The 16,920-nt window shown below is 38.9% G+C and overlaps 1 protein-coding gene across 4 annotated transcripts in view; it reads left to right on the top strand.

The window, feature by feature from the left end:
- Positions 1-16,920, top strand: part of HTR1F (5-hydroxytryptamine receptor 1F) — a 113,449-nt gene that overhangs the window by 65,448 nt on the left and 31,081 nt on the right. The window contains exon 3 of one of the 4 annotated variants that reach the window (XR_011904020.1): positions 14,494-14,586. The exons of 2 other annotated variants lie outside the window; for them this stretch is intronic. The gene's annotated coding sequence lies outside the window, so the exon portion shown is untranslated. Of the gene's footprint in view, positions 1-14,493; positions 14,587-16,219; positions 16,309-16,920 lie in introns of those variants that run through there. One more of the 4 variants, XM_072339923.1, reaches the window with a different exon arrangement.

The raw sequence follows: 16,920 nt of genomic DNA, 5'->3' as shown, positions 1-16,920 counted from the left end.
AATGAACTCTGAATTAGCAGTGACACACTGACGGATTATAATTTATTCTCTGACATTGAGCTATGTAGGATTCTGTTGCCTAGAATTGTAAAGTAAACAATTCTAAACATCCAAAGTGCAGATTTCAAAGAAAATCCACGGAAACTGATAATATGCCTGGCAAGTCCTAATTCAGCATAGTAAGTTTTTGTATAATTCATTTTGCTGCTCAACCTGAAATAAAAATCATCACATTGCAAAAATGCACTGGCTAAACAAGCAAAAAATCCTAGTCTTTTGGGGGAAGACAAGTAGACTATTGGTTTGCATACACACATGTACCTGGCAAGCATACAATAAAGACCCTGCAAGGCCCAAAATACCCTATACACTCTACATAAAGAAGTAATGTATTGTTTACAAGAGATCAAAAAATAGAAAAAACAAACAAGATTAAAATGGCCATGCAGCTAGAATTCGTATCTCCTTGTCTGCTTTCGTTGGGCCGTTCTTTGTTATTTTCCCCACAGAATCCTGCTACGCTTTTTGGTCAAAGATCATGCTCACTGAACAGGCAGATACTATTATTTTTTCTTGACTAATATTCTTTCCACCATGCATTATTCATCAAAATTACACTTTTCCTCATGGTCCTTTTCAGTGATGTTCAGCACTGTAAACTTCAGAAACACAGCAAAAGTCTCTTCCCAAAACGTTACGAGATTGTAGCACTGTTCTCATTTTGAAGACGGAAGACACTGTCATTAGTACCTACTAACTGCATGATCTCAGCTTAAGAAGAGTGTGGCCTCAGTTGCCAGAGAATGAGGGAATGCACTCCGCTTTATTCTTACTTAGAGAACACCGCTCCTGGATATCAGTTTTTCAAGGCAACTTTCCATTTCTGTAAGTCAGACACAGCCTCTCACAAGACAAGCATGAAAGATGTCTGAGAGTGAAACAAGTTTTGCTGAATTGACTTCAGAGAGATCATCAACCTCTTTCTGTCCCAATACCACTTAATACTCTTTTAGGACCAGGGACAAATGTCTCATCTTGAAATCTTCTTTTTTTTTTTTCTCTTTCATTATATGCACTTTCATTCTACAACAACGCAGGCAGCAGTCTGACAAATTTCCTTTCTCTATAAAATTCTGACTTATAACCTGAACACCATCTCAAGGTTGTACAAGCAACCTTATGCTCAGTGTCTTCTATTGATAAAGCTACTTTGCAGAACTTTCTTCCTTTTAAAAACAGCACCAGTTAGAGCCCTTGGAGCCATTATCACCTCAATACAGATTTAATACTCTTGAACCACTAACACCACCATCTTTCACTGAGCTAATGGTATTGAAAAAAGTACTGTAAGATGTAAATTCTTCTGGGCCTATTTCTAGTAGAATATTGACACACGTTTTCCCACTGGGCATCACAGCTTTTAGCTGATAAGTGAAAAACCTAGGGATGGTAAACACAGGGTTTGCTCTCCCACTTTCACACTTACAATTATCTACTTGCAACCTGCCTTTCCCTCCACCACCTTCTCTTTACACTTTGCAGTGCTTCCTCAGAAAGACTCCCTATTCTGGGATGGCCATGCGTTTTCCTCCTCCCTGCCATTTCCTATTCTCCTTCTCCCAAAGTTTTGAAGACTTTCTCAGACTGATTTAAGATTTTTATACATGCCAGATTCACAGAGTTTTCCTTATTCCAGCCACTCTCTAGCTTATTCAGAGGCACAAATTCAATGTGACACACTTTTTTTGCACACAGCTGCAAAAAGTCAATAATCATATCGTACAGTATAGAGCATGGGAATTATTTTAGACGTTATTACCTGAGTGTAACCATTCTGAAATTTATTCATCTCCAAGGTATTAAGTAGTAATACCAGCATGACAGCAGTGCTTGTCCTATAAAAGCCATCATCTTAGGAGTGGAATGTTGTTTCAACATACTCAATGCTTCAAAAAGTTTTCCTAAATTAGTCTTTTTACCTTTGGTTACACAAATCAAGATTCCTTTCAGCCATACAGGAGAATTTAAGTTAAATGGAGATGTTAGCAATGGTAATAGAAATAGTTTGCAGGAAATGCAAAGGCTCATGAAAATCAACAGGATGCAGAATAAAGATACTAAATTCTCTTGACTGTATAGTAATAGCAATGCTAGTTTGACTACTTCTTTTTTAAATTAGTTATTGAATAGTCACACTATTGTGATAGAGTAGTACTCATTCTATTCAGAGATCTGCACACTCCAACTGAAATACTTGCTCTGTTTGCATGGCACATATCACTATTATCTAGCACTATGGGGAAAAGAACATATAAAAAAACATATAAAGTTTAACTTCAAAGTTAATCTTAGACTTGCATTGAAGATGTATACAATTCACTTAACACTGTTATTTTAAACTTTCTCCAAATGCACATAATGAATGACATTGAGGGTCTGAACACAGTTCCAAGAACAGTCAAATTGTGCATGATTCACTCATCCCTGACCAAAACAGGGCAGTACCAGAAGCACATAACTGCAGTACTTTTACATGTTTCCAAGTTAGTTCTTACAAGTGATTTCATACTTTAGACATGTCAACATCCAGGATCAAAATGCTCACAGACAGCACTGGTAATTACAAAAGTCATTTAGGAACATAAAGTAATGAAGAAAGTACTGTGCAGTTTCTAGTATAGCATTTACCTCACTATGTTAACTTGCTAAATTGCAATTTATTAGAATCATCTACTAAACAAAAATTCATTATTTTGTTTCCTTAATTTTTGTGCAGTTTGTTTTTTTGTTTTCTCCCTCAAGCTATTGCCATTAATCATTGGTGTTTTAATCCTTGCTATTTTAGCCTTCCTTGAAGGTCCAAGGTGTCAGTAACTACTAAAAGAGATTTAAGTCCTCTTCTTTAATTGTGGTCCAAGAACAGAAAAGTGTTTTTCTCTAGTAGGGTGCTCCAGATTGTGGCTCATCTCTGGCAACGAGGCCCTGAGTAAAGAGTGTTTGTGGCAAAACTGGATAAATAATTAACGTAGAAACAATATTGTTCTTAGTGAATTTCAAAGCACTACATATATTTAGGTAGGAATAAAAACCTGCATAAGGCAGAGTGGCCAAGGATTAGCTGAGTGGAACTGTGTAGAGAAGTACCCAAGAGGTCACAAGCTGAACACAGGTTAGCAATGACCACAGTACTGAAGAAAAAGAAATTATACTGTAATACATGAAACAGGGGTATTACAAAGAATTAAAATGAAAAAAGTCTTCTGCTCAGCTAGACATTAATATAGCGTCACCCAGACTGCTCCATCCTTCTTTGAGTGCTGTATTTGAGAGACACTGGCTAATTGAAAAACACCATTAAATGAACAAGGAAGATTCCAAGAGCCAGAAGAAATATCAAAGAAATTACACAGAGAGTAGCGAGATGCTGGCACAGGCTGCCCAGAAAGGTTGTGAATACCCCATCCCTGGAGGTGTTCAAGGCCAGATTGCATGGGGCCCTGCACAGCCTGGTCTAGTATTAGATATGGAGGTTGGTAGCCCTGCATGCAGCAGGGGGGTTGGAGATTCATCATCCTTGAGGTTCCTCCCAACCCAGGCCATTCTATGATTCTTTAGTCTAAACAGAGAAAGCAGGGAGGAAGCACAACTGAAAGCCTAGAAGCTGGTGCAGTGAGAGAGGGAATACAACAGCCTCCATATCCACCCAGAAAGCAGCATGAAGGCATACATGCCAACAACAAAGCTTCAGCTAACATTTTGTGTCTGCATTGGGAGATCATGCCTAAGGCTTGCTTAATTTCTGTCAGATGAGGCAATAGCAGTGGTGTAGTGGGTTAATCTAATTACTGCTCTAGACAGGTCTTCAAACAAGTCACATCATTACCTTGTATGCATAATTTCCATATAACCAGTTTCGCCTTCACAGAAGCCTACAAGTACAATTGATATAACTGAATTCATGGCTAGCCTAAACAAGACAGTTTAAGGGTTAACAAGTCTTTGAATTTCATTTTTGTCACCAGAAGAGAGACTGTCTCTTTGAGTAGTTGTCTTCCAGCATCTTATTTCAAATCAGCATTTTTTTTAACATCACCTAGAATTAAAAAAGCAGCAGAACATAAGCATCCTTAGAAACCTTAGCAACTCTTTTTTTTTTACAAACTCAACAAATACTCAGATCTTTTACATATTCTTTTGTTCAAAAAATACTTAATAATATTTACATGTTTATTTTGTCTACTTTATATCTTTCTTTTGATCCTCTCTCTAAGACTATTTGCATTTGAGCAAATTGTCTGGAGGACAAAACATGCTCAGCACATCACTAAGTGTAATAAACTACCTACCTATCAGCTAGAGTACGCTAATGAAGTAAGCTTGGGATGCTTCAGACTAAGAGCTCATTACTGGTTTTTAGAGAATATAATTGTGCACTTGGGAAGCAGTAACTTCTTAATTACAGTCCTCTGGGGAGTGGGAGGAATAAAGCACTGGCATGTCTGGAAGGGACTACACATAAGTAGCCAAAGTGGTCTAATCCTATCAGGGAAGAAAACACTTGATCTGCACTCCAGAAAGCTCCTAGTCTAATTTAGGCACTCTCTAATTAAGTATTTAAAAATTGCTCTCCTCAGTGCACTACTCAGCTTCTGCTCTTCCATCAGCTCCCTCACTTAAATGATCAGCAGGGTTAACCAGCATTGATTTTCACTCTGTACCTCATGCATGCTCTAGTTTCAGTGGAGATAGATGGGATCACAGTGAAAACATGGCTGGGGGTAAGAGGTGATGAATCTTGGGATTCAGTGAGGCATGTGTCAGGCACACCACAGGTTCTGGGTGTCCCCCATTAGATACAACAGTGAATGTATGTGGGAATAATGAATGCATTCTATGCTTCTAGAAATGCTTTATTTTTTAAAATTAGGGTCTGAACATTGGAAGGAACTTATACTTGAGAAGAGTGTTGCAGCATATCCTAATTTTATTTCATTCAAAACCTTATTTGATTTTAATAAGAGCTAAAGCATTGCTGCAGCAGGATGGACAAGATCAATAATAACAATAATAATAAAAGGAACAGCCACAAAACATTTCAAGTGTATCATTTGAAAAGAAATTCAGCTATTCATTCTTTGGCCATCAACAGATCTGCAGCTTAGAGCTATTAGAAAAAAAACCTTTTCTGCGGGCATATTTTTCCCTGATTTCTTATGCTTGTAACACTTGCATACCCATCCTTGTCTAACCCTGGTACAAACTAAAATCTTGATCTAGGATTTGAATAAGAAAACACTGATAAAATCTTTACAGAGTAGTCCAAAGTAGCTACTTACTCCAGCTAAGCAGCAGAGCGCTGCCGAGTCATACAATGACCAACAATCTGGAGACCATATTGTCAAGCTCTGTTCTTTCACACACTCACCACACATTTCATACGTGGGAGGAACACCAGAAGCTTTCAGGGTCACTAACTGCAAGTTCATTTTCTGTTGATCCAGAAAAGCACCATATTCATCACAGCTCACAATGCCAGGCAACATCATCCCTGGTACTGTTGGATCATCTGTATTCACACTTGAATTTACCCTTAGCTGGAAAAAGGTAGCAGATCATCATACGACACATCTAAGCATCTCACTACTGTGAACATTTTAAAGTGACACATTTTTTATTAAAAAAAAATAATAATAAAAAAAATAAACAAGGATGATACACCATATAATGAATGAAGCAATTTTAAGCTGTAACCCATAATTTTAAGCTAAACTAAGCTCTTGCAGGCAGCATCACCGAACTTCTGTTGAACTTTGGCAGCAGAAAGAAACTGTTTGAGGCTGGTGTCTCATTAACACAGCCACAGCACAGCAATTCATGAAAGAAGAAAAGAGAGAGGATGAGCTAATTTAGCTCTGGATCCTACTGACAATAATGTCATGCTCACTCCCCCTCAGCAGTGGGCTTTTAATACAGCTGCATATAGGGTGGTTAGTGACTGAAGAGAGAAATTGCTGCTGGTGAGACTGAGCAAACCACTCACTCATCAGCCTTGTGCCTTTTTGCTGCTGTCCCTCTTGGTAGTAGCACACTTCTTCATTTGTTAAAATATCTTCCTTTTAACCTTGTCCTAGTCTGGCTTGAGATAGAATGTATTTGCTTTGAAGGAGAAAAGATAAAATGAAGCATGTTGTAAATTTTTTTTGAAGAGCTGTACCAAAGTGAAATCTTTTTGGGGTCTCCTTTTGTGGTTTTATATATATATATATATATAGTTATATATATTGTTATATATATTGTTATATATATATATCATTCAGCAAGCAAAGTTATTTAAATGCATGTTTCAAAGCAAATCCTACAGGCAACACTATCCAGAATATATTGCATACACTTACCACATATTGCTTTCTCTACAGTAAGCAATAGCTTAAGAGCACTGCTTGTCCACTTTTCTATCATATAAAACAAGCATTTTCATCTTAGGTTCTGTAAAAACTTATAAAAAATACTTCTATGAGATTCACTCAAAACAACTGGGGAGGAAAAAACAAAAGCAACACACTAATGGAGCAGAAGAGTGGGGTTATAGGACTATACGAGTCCTACAGTCAATATAAGACTATATGAGTCCTTACATATCCACTGCAAGATTCTTGGCAACCTAGAAATAAGATGAGGAGAAAAATGTTGAGAACCACTGGCTGATAAATAAATCCAAGTGATACCTGCATGGTCAATAGTAAAATACATTTTTGAGAGACCACTGAAACAAAGGAACGGATGGGAATATTCACATAAATGTATCCACAGGGGTTTTGCAATCTAAAAATATTGAAGTGGAAAGACTGGTGAAAAATCTGAGAAGAATTGCAAGTACCTGTAGTTAATTTGATATAGAGGGAATGTTAACAAGAAAAAAAACATCACAGATTAACTAGCCAGGAGATACGCTATTTACAAATAATGAAAGCTTAGTGGAGGAAAAAAGACAAAAAAACAAGCCAACATTTTATGCGGAGCAATTATTAATGCACTAGCAGTCTGAACATTAAGTTAAGGTTCTATAATGAAGCTAGCAGTCTGTGGAGCTGGTTCAGTCATAAGATTGTTCTCTACTTAATGTGTGCCATAACCGTTAGCAATGAAATAGAATATGTGGAAGGCAGAAACAGACACAAAGCAGAAAAAATTCTTAGCAAACAAAAAGCTTCTGTTCTATTCATACCTGAGCACTGCACAGCAGGGCAAAAGAAAGTTGCAGTCTCTTCCTGTGTCCCACAGTCATAACTTCTGAAAGCTACAGCAGACACGCACTCTTTGCAAGGAGGCTCTGCAAAAGCCAGCCTTAGATTAGAGAATAAATCTTCCATGATTCCGTCTACAGTTACTGGCTAGAGAAATCTGATTGAAACTTGCCTGTAATTTTTCTGGATTACTCTGTAGGTTACTAGATTGGAAGTGGCTGCTACAACAAAAGACAACATCAATCCAAAGCAGTTTGGCCATAAGTTTGAGTAGTGGGCAAGCAAACATAATATAGCACAACACAGAAAAGTGAAAAGCTTTGCACATGGGGAAGAATGACCCCACACATCTATAAAGGTTGGAAATGACATAGGCTGAATAGCTTGAAAAGATCCTGAGGTTACAATGGATGCCAGATTAATACCAAACAATCATTGTACTCTTGTCACAAAGAAAGCAAAGGATCACATAAGTGGAAGTATGCCCACCAGATGAAGAGGTTATCCCTCTCTAGTCAGCACTGATAAGGCTACACTTGGAGTACTTCAGTCACTTCTGGCATCAGGGATGTGTTCAAGAGGGATGAAGAGCATTTGCTGAGGCTGTCAGGGCCCGTGGCTTGCAAAAAGAGGCTGAGATCAGGGTTTGCTTAGTCGTTAGAAGAAGAGATGATCCACCAGAGTCAGCAACTACCCAGAGAGATGCATCAAATACAACAGAGTCAAATGGTTTTTGAGAGTGGCAGGCAATATATCAGAGGCTAACATCCACAGTTTACTGAGAAGTTCTGAATAGAGACCAGAAAAAACTTCACCAAGAGCATAGTGCAGTACTCTCACCCAGAGAAGTTGTAAAGTATCAGTTGCAGGGGGTTTTCAAAACCAGCTTACCTGGTCACCAGTGTATATAGAAAAGGCTGGACAACCATTACCTCTATGATTCTTCAGCTCCCCAGAGGAGTCTCACTAATAATCGGTTTAAGGAAGCAAGCGCCTCCATGTAGAATTAAACTGCACAAATTAATCCATTCTATGCAGGAGCATACAAAGCTGAAAATTTCTCCAGCCTATCAATCAGTTTTAAAAGTTAGAAAAAAGTACAGTGAGCTTTTATTGCTATTTCCCATAACCAATTAATATTACAAACACCTCAAAGTAAACATCGATAGGATTACCCTCAGACTCTGCAACAAGAACAAAAAGTCTTTGAAAACTGTGTAGCATGGAATAAAATCCCTCATGTACACTAAGAACCTGTAGAAATTAAGCAAGTAGTTAATGGTGATAGTAAAATAAAGCAGTAAATTTCAAAGAGGTTATAACAGGCCGGGGAAGAAACTAAGCATGGTAGTATATCAAAGAAAATAGATCCAGGCACTGCATGATTGGTAATTGTAGGTCTCAAATAAGCATTTGGCAGGGTTTGTTTGTTTTTGCTTTTTAAATCGTTTTTTATAGTGAAGTAACTTACATAAAAAAAATGAGATTCTAACTGGCACAGTCTGTGCAAGTGCCAAGAATTAAGAAAAAAAATTGCAAGATTCGGCTGATGTTTTGTTTTGTCTTTAACATACACGCACAACCCTCTCTCTTATGGTTGCAGTCTTCTGAGTTTATTGAATAACATCAGAATTAGGAATGTTTGCAAAATCAGTCAGCAAAAGTATTTCAAGGTATTCGACTAAGCCCAAAGCAGGAATCACAAAACTTGACATTCCATAGAGAGCTTGTTATTTCAGAAAGTTTCGCAAGTTCAAGAGACTTGCATACTATTCACTGGATAAACACCCAAAATTGCCAAGGCTTATCTCAATAGAGCTGCTTTGTGAATAGCCCAGAAGTCACAACATATATCATATCTGAAGACTAGCTCAAGCATGGCACAAGCCACAGATGACATAATACATACCCCACTCCTTGCTCCCATCTCTCTCTTGGGAGCAGTGCGGATGAAGATTTTATCAGAAAGACTACAACACTTTCAAAGGCAAAAAAAAGGAGTTAGTTGCTGTGGGTTAACCCAGCAGGCAGCTCAGCACCACAGCCTTTCATGCTCTCCTCTCCCAGTGGGATAGGGGAGAATCATGGAATCGCTCAGGTTGAAAAAGACCTTAAAGATCATCAAGTCCAACCACAACATAACCACACTACCCTAACTAAAAACCCTCCACTAAGTCATGTTCCTGAGCACCACATCCAGTTTTTAAACACATCCAGGGATGGTGACTCAAACACCTCCCTGGGGAGCCTATTCCAGTGCTTAACAACCCTTTCTGTAAAGAAAATTTTCCTGATATCCAGCCTAAACATCCTCTGGCACAACTTGAGGCTATTTCCCCTCATCCTGTCACCTGCAGTGACAACAAAAAATAAATAAGTGATGCACAGCACAAATGCTCATCACACACTCAGAAAACACCTAGCGAGTCCCCAAGAAGCAGCTGTCCCCAAAAGACAATTCTCCCCAGTTTTACTGTTGAACATAATGCCATAGGGTATGAGACATTCCATTCGCCAGTCTGAATCACGTGCACCAGTTCTGTCCCCACAGCAGCTCCTTATGTAGACCCAGACTCCTTACTGTTTTGGTAGCAAGAGAAGCTGAAAACTTCTTGACTTAGTCTGACTCAATAACAACTAAAAAATCCATGCATTATGAACATTATTCTCATCCTAAATACAAAACACAGTACCATACCAGCTACTAGAAAGAAAACTAGTTCTATCCCAGCTGAAACCAAGACAGTTGTAAAGACCATTCCACACCACCACTGCTAAAAACCATTTTGGCATCCTTAAAAGGATCAACATTCACTTCTAAAGTTCAGAACCTGTCCCAACAGTGCATTCTGCTGAGTGGCTAGTTTGTACCACAGGTTTTGTGTTCTTGAGTACCTCAGGGTAGATAGCATTCCTGAATAACATCTCAGGAGACCTGAGCTGAGTAAATCTTGCCCTGTATTTATGATCTGTACTGTTGCACAGGATGAACAAAAAAGTGACATTTCTTCCCTTCTTGATGTTTCACTACGTACAGTATGATGTGAATAAAATTAGTCTTATTTACCAGATTAGAAAAGTGCTTGAATTTTTATGAGTAGTTATATGAAAGCAGAAAAAATAAGAGGTGAGTTAAAAGATTGTCATCATCATCTAAGAACTTGGTTTATAAATGAAAGATTATCAGCAACAGTCCAAAGGGTGAGAGACAGAAAGATTAATTCCCAGTAACAACACTTAACAGTGTGGTTTCTTGTGAATGAAAGTACAAATTAAAAGTGACCAGGTGCCTCTGACATTCACTGTGTAGAAGTACATGGATTTGTACACTTGAGAGAGCAGCAGCATGAAGGTGAGAAAGCCCTCACATTTTTACTGAGGCAGCATGGGGGAGGGAAGTAATGGGGCTGCACGGCCAGAGGCATGGTACTGCATAGCAAGAAGCAGCACACAAACCTGAAAGGGCTTTCTGCTGAGCCAAAGCTAACATTTCTGATGCTGTCAGTGCAGAGAGACACTTTAAACTGTGAAAGAATGCCAACAGAATACATACAGTGGAGTTCTCATATACACATTTTAGCATGTAAAACATTTATTTCTAAATAATACGTATCACTACAGTAAAATCCTGATCTAGTTAAAATTTGAGAGATCATTACAAGAAAAAAGAACCTAAGGTGCTGCAAAGAGGAGTTTCTACTGACCATGAGGCAAAAACTTCAAAAATGCCTTTAGCCATAAGTTCTTGTAATATATGATTAATAACAACAGATTGTCAAGATAAATCAGGCCTAAATCCTGCCTTTAATATAAAAGGACAAGTACTGAAATTATTTCTGAAAGGCATAAGTAGCCTTTATGAAACTATATGGATATATTTCTGCTCATAAGAGATGAGCTACCAAGAGCACCACAAAGATGTAAGACTTAACAGAAGTTATGTAGGCTAGCTACTGATTTACCGACAGCAGAGAGACTGATACCAGCAGTATCCCCCAAGAATTAAGTAGGTGTTGCATGATTGATGTTGCAGAAATGTGGATCTTCATTCAGGAGCAGAAGCCTAGGAACAGGTTAACAAAGCACACACAGAATGAGGCCAGTGCAGGATAAATACACCACTGAGATAGAGACCAGCTGTCTCCCACAAACCCAAACTAACATTACCAAAATTAGAAATGATCCATTTCCTTCTTGTCATATTCTAAAGAAGAATACAGCCTCCATACCTTTTCCCTGCTCATGGTGAAACTCAGGTCAGTTCTCTTACCCCTCTTTGCATGTTCTGTAGCTGTGAAGAAAGGATTAGCCATAGATAATATGTGTTCCAGGTCAAGTGAACCTGGTGCTAGAAACATTTTTCAAGCTAGAAGCTTTGTATCTGTCATTTCCTTGTGATCCCATTTTCTGCAAGAGCCAGATTTGTTTTGACACCAAAGCACAAGGGAGACAATTTTAAAGTTATATGCCTATTTATTGCTTGAATTTAGTTACACTTCAGGCTTTACCGCTATTTTGCTCTTTTGCTCTCTGCAATTTTGAGAGAATTGCCATGCAGTGTCAAAGTTCCCATTTTAACAGAATCTCTATTGAACACTGAAGGCTGAAGCAATACTCTAGATCTAAACATTGCACTCCATATGAGTCTAGATGGCTGTAATCACTACTGCATCAGAATAAGGAAATGGTTAAATATGGCAGCAGTGTTACACTGCTACTTATTTGGGTAGCTATGCTTCAAAGCAAAAAGTTACAGAAGGGTAGCACATCTATCTGTCCTTTCCCTTGGCTTCAAACACATCCAGATGTGATCCCTTTGAAACTTGCCTTCTGGAGTAATGTCTTCCATGATAAATACAAGTAATCACTCATCATCATGAGTAACATTTATTTCACTAGTATCACAGAAAACATCTATTGCTTAGGAAATTGGTAAATAGATTAGTTTCAAGCAACCTCCTTTATTATTACCTTCTGATATTCACAGGTAATGAATCTCTAGTTCAGTTCTCTTAGAATTTTCCATTCAGTGTTGTTCCCATAACCAGGGACAATTCTCATGGCCACATGTGACTCACAACAAAGTTGAAAGGCAAACTACATCACAGACAACAATGTTTCTTGAAACAAGAGATCTCAAACAGTTTTGACCATATTGCCCACTGCATATATGCATTCAGGCTGCTTTTTTATTTTGCTAGTTTTTCTTTGTTCCCTTGTCAGCAGTGAGTCTTAAATGAAAAGGAAGGAAAGCTGGAGACCAAATTCCTATGCATCTCCATTGCTTCCACTCAAAGCAAGGAGAGGAGGGCGTGGGCTGGCAGAAGAGAGATCGTGCAAAAATGAGGTTTGTTAAGACCACATTTGAAAAACAAAAACATTTTTCTAGGTGGTGATGCATGCATCTGCAGCATCTCATGGGAAAATGTTTGAGTACTTGAGATCTCAGAGAGCTTTTAGGAGTAGCTGCTTTTAACAATATCTACTTTTTTTTAAAAAAGTACTCTGCATACAACAACGAATAGGAAAAGCCACTCTCTTGGAATATTTTAAGGATTTCCCACAAATCAAGCAGTTGTGGCTACAATACATTTTATTATAGAGTTTGAATATTATGAAGATCCAGGCCCACATTTCAGTTACTTATTCTCTTACCTCCAATGCATCCATATCCATAGGCCAATGATGAAAGCCCAAATTTTAGTTATAAAATTTGTACAGTTACAGTCAGTATCAAGTCAGGGTTATGCATATCCAAGAAATGTATATTGCTTTCACTAAAGAGAGGGAAATAAGTTTATATGCAGAGGTTGCATAAAAATCTCTTCCTTTGCCTTCACTACCTTGAATGTATTAGCGCGTGCCTGTAAGCACACACACAATTTGAATAATACATAATCATAATCATTAAAAAAATGATAAATATTACCAATAACTCTAAAAACAATACATCCAGAGAAAACTTCCAATCTTGGTATGATTTCCCTAAATTCACATGCAGGAGAGGAGTCCAGATGTTGAATGTACCAAATAATGTTTTCATAGAGCTCTGCTCAGTCTACTCCTTTGAGTCTCTGTGGGGCAGCATCCAAACCCTTCACAGGACAATTCAGCTTCTCAAGGCCATGAGACTGCTGCAAAAATCAGTAGTTGGCAAAGTTCAAATCTTCATACAGCTTCAGTCTCTTCTTCACTGCGTGCCCCCAGACTGAAAACCTTGCAGAATTCCTAGGGCAGTCTCCAGGGAATTGATGTTTCTCTCTAGCTAATTCCTTTCTTGACTCTGCTCATAAACTGTCTTTTTCCTTCCTTTGAGAACCTATTGTTCACCTATAAAAGGAAAAAAATTCCTGTGGATGCCTAACCAGGGCATCTTCAACAGAAATCCCACAGTGATCTCAACGTAAGGCATATCAGGGTGATTCTTGCCCACCTAGACTATGAACACTCACATAGTTCAGAAAGTTTAAAAAGCACAAGCCATACCCCAGTCAGAAACTGTATGCTCTCTATCTTGTTCTTTTGATGATTTATGCCAATTTAACACCCAACTGTAAGTGCATTGTTTGCTATCATTTGATCAAGGGTTTCACAGGTTTCACTGTAGGAAGCTTGGCAAAACAGCATCTGGCAGAAAGGCCTTTTTTAGTCCTTGTTCCAGGGCAATAGATACAATAAGATTTTGCTGGCCTTTTTCACCAAAACGTATCAACTATGTGGTCAGATAAAGCCATCCAAGGGAAACACTGTTTGATTCTTAAAAGGAAATACTTTACAGAGAAATTCATTTGTTTCTTAGAGAGATCACTAGTCACACTGAAGTCAGTGGGCAATGAAGAGGTAAAGAGAGGCTGGACAGAACAAGACATCATGGAATCATAAAGCTTGGAAAAGACCACTAAAATCATCCACATCAACCATCAACCCATCACTACCATGTCCACTAACTCATGTCCCTGAGGGCCACATCTTAAACACCCCCAGGGTCCACCATATCCCCAGGATGCTCTTTCCAATGCCTTACCACTTCTTCTGAGAAGAGATGTTTCCAAATATCCAACCTGATATTCATACTCCCTGGTGCAACTTTAGGCCATTACCTCTCGTGCTGTCATGAAGCAGGTCTGCCAAACAATCCCAACATCCCATTAGTCTGGAGTACTGCACTCCAATGCAGTATAATAATTCAGCAAAAACATCCCACCTTGTTCGCAAGGCCTAGATGAACAAATGTGCTCACTCTCCACAGATACAACCTGCACAAGGAGTAGTGCTGGGGCTGAAGCACACATAGCTTCTAGGACAGAGAGCAGAGCACCTTCTGAGCTGTGACAATCTCCAGGTGGGTAGAAGCATTTGTTATGTGACGGCTTTAAATTCCTCAGAGGCACCAAGAAATGATGCTTCCTCCTACTCCAGATATATTCTAGGACCACTTTTTTTGTTGTTGCTGTTCTATCTCAAGAGCTCTGAAAATGTTTTGTTCATCATATGGGTCATTGGGTTGTAAGGTTCTGAGAGTCTGTGTTCAGAGCAGAATGAGGTTTTGTCCAGCTCCTGGCAAAGGAAAAAAAAAGTGATCTCAAGTTACAGGAAAATAGAAGGTATCAGGGGACATAGCAAGGAAGCAAACAAATTGTCACAAGTGTTTTGGAGCTGGAGTAATCTTTAATGCCTTTGGTTCTAACTCTTCTTCAATCATCTTACCATGGAACAGTGGTGCCCTTGCTGTAACCAGGCTGTTAACAGAGCCTTGCAGAGCTGTCAGCAAAGCTTCACAGTGATACTCCAGCTGCTTCTCAGTTGAGGTTTTTAAGAGACACCACCCACTCTCGGGAAGGGTATCAGTCTTCATACATTGAGAGCCAGACGATCCCCCTACAGGGACTGTGCCCTGTGCACTGCACAGTCTGTGCTGTTCTTGGCAGGATATTTTCTTACTGAAGTTGTTGGTGGCCAGAAATCAAAACACTCTTTAATGGACTGGGAATAAGAAATATTGCAACACTTTTAAAGAATTGCTTGGGTTGTTTTCAACAGCAGCAACTTAGAGGCATGCTTTAAGATAACCCATTTATTCCTGAAGTCTGACAGACTTTCTAGCATAGTTAGAACATATGCAGATTGGGAAGTTTTCCACTGTTCTTTGTTCTGCATTACCAAAGGCTTGAAAACCAAAAGACTTCCACCCTTTTAAGAAAAGACAACTGTGTACTTTGCAGAACTGAATTTGTTGCTTTGACATTTCTTGTAGAAGATCACAGTTGTCTTAGGAGTTGGACTCTGTGATCATTATGGGTCCCCCTTCCAACTAGGATAGTCAGTGATTCTAGGAACAGGTTGTTTTAAGCCTGAAGTTAAACATACATTACATCTAGAACATCACTACAGGGGGAAAAAGAAATCACCGTGACAGAAAGGTTCAAGCACATAAGAGACAAAATACTGCCAAGCATCAAACAGGTGTACACTTCAGTATTTAGGAGAGTGTGGAAGGGAAGAGATCCCTGTGGAGCTACATCTCATAGAATGAACAAGTTGTGGTCTCTGGTAGGATAAAAGTTGCCTAGCACTTTTAGCAAAATCCTTCTTTTTACTGATTCCTAAGGGAAGGGGCAGAAATAGGGCAGACTCTTGCTGAGACAACACACTTCTCAGTAAGATTTCCTTGTTCCTCTTCCTGCACTACAGGTGTGTGCACACAAAACCACTGGAAGTCTCACCTTCTAACTAGGAGGAATTGTTAGTACTGCAAACCAAAAGGAAAGGCCAACTAGGGGGAAAAGAGATGAGAATACTGATCCTTTTATTCAAGCTGTTAAGCATGTCAGCATACCCACTAGAAAGCACTCCTCTGCTCTCATGTCTTTTAGAAGGCGGATTCTATGTTTGGCATTCCTAATGATGTAAACTCCTCTGCTGGAAAACACATTCCATAGGCAGGTTACAGAGTACTGCAAGGGCAAAGGGAGCATCACAAACAGAGTGCAGGCTGGGGTGAAGATGATCTTGATACCTGCTCTGCACTCCTTCCTGTCCATTTCCTGTCCATTACCTGTGGGAGGTAGGACAATGCATTTAGCCTTCCTATACTTTCTCTCTTTTGTTGTGTGTCTTTTTTGTGTGTCTGTTTTTGTTGTTAGTTTGTTTGTTTTTTAAATAGAGTATAACATTAAGCTCTAACATTGAGAATTGGTGTTTAAAGGGCTTTATTGTTAGGTTATATAAAAACATATAAGTCAAAAAGTCTGACTGTTAGCCATCATTTACTAAATTGCATTTATTCTGTCCAGAGAGGGACAGCTATGCCACCAGATTCACATACCAGCTGACAGTAGTTTCATCCCTTTCAGTAATATAGAGCAGAATAATAACATACTTAAAGAGGAATATCTGTCACCCACAGTATGAGTAACATTTGCCCTGTCCCTGGGCATGAAAGCAGAGAAGTAGAGAGATAACTAACAATATATTGCCATTCTTCAGTTTACAAACTGCAGTAAGTATTTTCAAGATGCTCACAGCATCCTGTATCTTGCCTTGGAGACCTAAAAGCCCTCAAATTTAAGGCCTTCACTTTGGGCCATTACAGGATAAGACAGCTGGTTATTTCAAGTGATTCAGATATCACAATTAATGATATTTGGTAAGCCAGAGGTCAAAAAGTTGAAAACAG

The sequence above is a fragment of the Excalfactoria chinensis genome, chromosome 1, assembly GCF_039878825.1.
Source record: "Excalfactoria chinensis isolate bCotChi1 chromosome 1, bCotChi1.hap2, whole genome shotgun sequence".
NCBI classification, from domain to species: domain Eukaryota; kingdom Metazoa; phylum Chordata; class Aves; order Galliformes; family Phasianidae; genus Excalfactoria; species Excalfactoria chinensis.
Note: the sequence above shows the minus strand (reverse complement) of the source record. Positions and strands in the feature narration are given on the sequence as shown.